The sequence below is a fragment of the Triticum dicoccoides genome, chromosome 5A (assembly GCF_002162155.2).
Source record: "Triticum dicoccoides isolate Atlit2015 ecotype Zavitan chromosome 5A, WEW_v2.0, whole genome shotgun sequence".
Lineage (NCBI taxonomy): Eukaryota > Viridiplantae > Streptophyta > Magnoliopsida > Poales > Poaceae > Triticum > Triticum dicoccoides.
The window spans coordinates 395,786,799-395,792,355 of NC_041388.1; positions in this window are offsets into that span (position 1 = coordinate 395,786,799).

Consider the following 5,557-nt stretch of genomic DNA (forward strand, 5'->3'; position numbering starts at 1 on the left):
TATCAGCTCCCGTGATCCTGTCCGGAGCACACTTTCCGCGGAACAGGAGCACTGGACGAAGCCAATGGGCTGCCAGCCTAGTTTGCAGTCTGCTTATTTCTGTTTTTCATTTTACCCTATCCTGTTTCCTAATTCTTTTTTTATCAAAAAAATGTTCTTGGATTTATTTAATATAGATATATTTTTTTGCACAAAAAATATAGATCTTAGAGAGTATTTTAAAAATTGTATTGTATATTAAACATGTTAGAGTTTATTTTAAAAATGTTAGAGTGTATTTAAAAAAATTTATTGTATATTAAACATCTTCACTATGTATATAAAAATAAATCACTGTACATTAAAATTAATAAACAATATGTCTTTTAAAAAATTCACCACATATAAAAATATATTGAGAGTATATAGAAATATGAAAAGGAAAACTAGAATAAAAACCGAATCAAAATAAAAAAAGGAAAAATGAACCAAAATAGGAAACCCCAAAAAGAGCAAAACAAAGAAAGAAAAGGAAATATCTTCTACAATGTCAAAGGAAATAGTAGCCTACAACCCCCCAATAGGCTCCTACTGGGCCGGCCCAACTCGGCTCACCCGCGGGCATTGCCTCGTCTATTTGAAACATCGGAGGTCCCGCAGGAGACCTCCTATTCGTGAATTTGTTAAAAAACATTGTGAATTTGAAAATTTTCATGATTTCAAAAATGTTCATGGCGTAAAAAAATCACAAATTTGATAGGTGTTCACAAAATAAAAAATTTAAAAAGAAAATAAAATGCAAAACAAAAAGAAAAATAAAAGAAATGTAGTAGAAAATAAAAATAAAGAAAACCGGAAGAAAAATCGTAGGAAAAGGAAAAAAAAAGGTTCAAGGAAGGTTCTAGAATCTTCCCAAAACCGACGGGAGAAGAAACCCGGAATTGGCCTGGCCCAAACAGAGGACCAGACGTGTGAGGAGGCACCTATGCGCCAGATAGGACTGGCCCCTAAGGTCACCATGGCCACCATGATGGCAACTTCTTTCGTCTTAGGCCTTGTACAATGGGAGGTGCTTAGAGAAATAAACCAGACTTTTCTTAAGCACCGGTGCTTATTTGTACATGGTAGACGCTTAACTAAGCGTCTCTCCTGTAGAAATAGGCACCGGTGCTTTAGAAAATCTCGGTTTATTTTTCTAAGCACCCCTCTAAGCATCTCCGATTGTACAAGGCCTTATTGGCTTTGAATCGGTCTCTTCGCAGGTCCACAATGAACCGGGTTGTTATCTACTAATATATATCCAGCTTATCGTTCACCTAAAAAGAACTCAATAAAAACGAACGGCTTCAATGCTTTTTTGCAAATCTGAACGGGTTCAATCCTTTCAAATAAAATAATGTGAACGGCTTCAAATGATGAACCCATAAATCAAAAAAGACCAAAATGCTGAACTAGCCAGATAAAGATCGCAGCTTCACAAGAAACACCGAGTTCATTCATCACTCAATAAAAGGAAGCAACTAAACAAGAAGCACGAATTCGGAAGCGTTTCCTTTCCCGTCAAAAGGCATGCCTCAAAAACAAGAGAAAAAGAAGCCAGGAGTAGATGATTTTGCACTTCACTTGGAGCGTGCAATTGATTGGCAGGATGGCAGTACGAAGGATCACTTCAGAGCAGCTGGATTTCCAGCCAATTAAGGTTCGCACCTATTGATAAGTTAAGTAGGCAACAAGTAACGACTGTAACTAAACCGGCGAGTGACCACCAGAGGATGGGGCTCCTTTTCATCTCGCTACTAGGTGGCCAAACCAACCTACCTACAGATTCCATATCGTTTGACATTACGATGAGCCGCTCACATGGCCTGTTTGTGTGTTTGGGGCCACCTGGTGGTCTCCTGAGAAGGCCTTTCAGGAAAAGGGCCTTTGCTGCACACTGTAGCTACCCTACTCTTGGGTTGCACGGTCCAGGCAGGGGGTGAATGGAGTAGCTAGCCAACCCCGGTTGGAAGGATCCAACTAACCTCCTGAATGATCATGCATGGCCTATATATCTTTCATGCGAAGAAACATGCATTAGCCCACCATCACAAAAGCCAACTGAACTACTATGGAGTATTGTGCACGTACATGCACTTTAGATGCTTGATATCCTTCTCATCTTTCTTTTCGATGTATCTATAATACGCTAAAATCACCGCATGCTAGAGACATCACTAGAGATTCTGACAAAACAGTAAAACATCAGTCGGAGGCCGATTAATCCTGATTAACTCGGTGCTCACGAGTATGCCAATGTTTCTCCTATCGTTCTTTGAGGTCCCAGTTGGGGTTAGGAAGAGACTGGACTTCTATCGATCGCACTTCTTTTGGCAGGGTGATGAGCTTAAAAGAAAATATCGGCTTGCTAAATGGGACATCATCTGTAGACCGAAAGACCAAGGGGGTCTAGGTATTGAGAATCTAGAAGTTAAGAATAAATGCCTTCTTAGCAAGTGGCTGTGGAAGCTCTCATTAGAGAATGACGCCATGTGGGCTCAAATCCTTCGCAGCAAGTACCTCCAGAGAAAAACTTTGTCCCAGGTCATTGCCAGGCCGACCGATTCGCCTTTCTGGAAAGGCTTGATGAAAGTCAAACATCTCTTTTTTGATTGCCCGTTAGCCAAGGTACTTTGGCAGACGATCCACATTGCTTTTAGCATCAATCCACCGAATTCTGTTTATGCGTTATTTGGGACATGGCTTAATGGGATTGAGCCTAACTTAGCAAGACACATTCGGGTTGGAGTTTGTGCTTTGCTGTGGACTATCTGGACTTGCAGAAATGATTTGGTTTTTAACAGAATATCATGTATACATTTTTTGCAGGTCATATTCCGAACTACGGCACTGATCCGTTCGTGGTCGCTACTCACCCAGACGGAGGCCAGGGAGCATTTGGTTACTGGGTCTTTCCGATGGGAGATGGTAGCTCAGGATATTTTCAACCGATTTGGATGGCGGTCATGTAATAGGATTGCTTAGATTTCCTATCTATTTTTTAGCCAGCCGGTTGTGGCGTCTTTTCTTGGCTAGTTGGTGTTTCTAGCCCCTTTTTTTGCTCTGTGTGAGCTGTCTGTGCTTTTATTTTGAGATCTTTGGAACCATGTTGACACTACTTTTTTTGGTTAATAAGAGGGCCGTATGCATCTTTCTGATGCAGAGGCCGGGGAATCACCCCTTTTCCAAAAAATCAGTCTATTGACTTAGTGAAACACTCTATATCTCATGAACGCATCCGCTAGATCTTTATATATAGCTGCATAAACAAATTACAACAACTTGATCTGACGTAATAAACAGATCAGTGAAGTATTTTTTATAATTTTAGCTAAACACATCGCGGCCCTTAAATTTTCATAACTAAACAGTGAAATAATTTTCATAACTAAACAAATTCTGACAAAACAGTGAAATGTTTTTTTATAATTGTAGCTAAACACATCGCAGCCCTTAAATTTTCATAACTAAACCGAAACAATCACGACCTTAGTTCATCTTCCTAACTGCACCTAAGCAAATCACGACCCTTAGATCTTCATATTTGTATTTAAATATATCACAGTCATTAGATTCACATAATTGTACATAAACACATCACCTTCTCTAGACCATCATAATTATAGATAAAGAAAAGAACTATGTTGGATCTTTAGATAGGTGTTCTTAAGTCCACACAATCCCTAACCTAGAAAACATGTACACCATGACAAAGAAACTACAAAGAAATCTTTGCGCAAGTAGTGCAAACATGTGTAAGTTAGAACAACGTATGTATGCATATGCTAACACATTTCCTTAATTACATACGAGGCTCATTTCAAGAATTTCTTTTGTTTTGGCGTTTGAAACCCCGTTCAACTTGTGATTACCTTACCACGTGAACCACATTGTGTGGAAAAGAAACATATGAATAACAATGTGTGATTGTTAATAAAAAAATCCAACAAATATTTTTTAAAATCGAATAGTTAAGATAATCTATACAAGTTGAGTTCTTTTAATATACTTCCCGGTACATCATCATTAATTTCAAGTCATGAACACAAGGATATAGTGAGTGAATTAGCAATAGGGTAAAACCGATGCATTGCTTAATTATTGTTTGCCATGATAGTTTCTTAATCAAATATATTAGACTATAAATTTGTATATTGTCGTGGTTCTAAGCCTGACAGTAGAGTGGGGGGTAGGTATGGAGAGGCAAGGTCCTAGCTATGGAGAGGTTGTAAGCACAAAGGATGTACGAGTTCAGGCCCTTCTCGGAGGAAGTAACAGCCCTACGTCTCGGAGCCCGGAGGCGGTCGAGTGGATTATGAGTATATGTGTTACAAGGTGCCGAACCCCTCTGCCTGTGGAGGGGGTGGCTTATATAGAGTGCGCCAGGACCCCAGCCAGCCCACGCAGGAGAGGGTTTAAGGTGAGTTAAGTCTGGGGCGTTACTGGTAACGCCCCACATAAAGTGTCTTTACTATCATAAAGTCTACTTGATTACAGGCCGTTGCAGTGCAAAGTGCCTCTTGACCTTCTGGTGGTCGAGTGAGTCTTCGTGGTCGAGTCCTTCAAGTCAGTCGAGTGCGTCCCTCGTTGGTCGACTGGAAGGCGACTTCTTCTAAGGGTGTCCTTGGGTAAGGTACTTAGATCAGGTCCATGACCCTACCCTAGGTACATCACCCCATCATTAGCCCCCGAATGGATTGAGGCTTCGAGTGAGGAAGGAGTTGATGTCGTTTCCGATTAACCTTTGCGCTCTGGTCGTGCGCTGTTCTGGACCAAAGAACCTCTTTGCCGACAGTGTGCAACTTGTCTTCAGTCGACTTGATCCATTCTCTTCTTTTGTCGAGTGATATTTCGGGCTTCGACGATCCTCGAGCGACGGATCGCAGGAAACTCCGCGTCTGACAGACTGATCTGCCGTTCGCGGATTCCGCGGGATGCGAAATTTGGGGACGCGCGCGAAGTGGAGCGGACTGCGGCGTTCGGATGGGACGGGACATAGACGCCTCGATCTCCGCACCGCTTTATCCGCCACGTATCCCGTCTGCATAACTATTCCTGATATGATTAGATCGACCGGGCCCACATGTCATCCACTCGGAAGAGACCTTATAAATGCGCCCGGTGAGGATTCCTGTGCTGCGCCTCAGCATTCTCTCTCTCTCTCTGCTTCCTTCTTCTCCGCCCAGCGTGCTCGCTCTCGCCCCCACACAACTTCCCCACGTGCATCTCGCCGGCAACCATGGCCAAGGAGAAGACGGCGGCGCTGGAACGTGCGAAGAAGGCGTCGGCGACGGAGAAGGCAAAGGGGAGATCCACCAGCCACGGCGGGTCCTCGTCCAGATCCCGCCTGCCGAAGGGCTGGGTCCAAGGAGACTGGATCCAGTCGACCATCACCGAGAATGACCTCCTCGACATGGCCAACGAGGGCTTGATCCCTCATGGAGCTGCGAGGCTTCCGGGGAAGGAGTGGCAGCCCCAGCCAGAAGAGGGTGAGTGTGTGCTCTTGGCCACCCATGTTGATCGTGGATTTTCCTTGCCG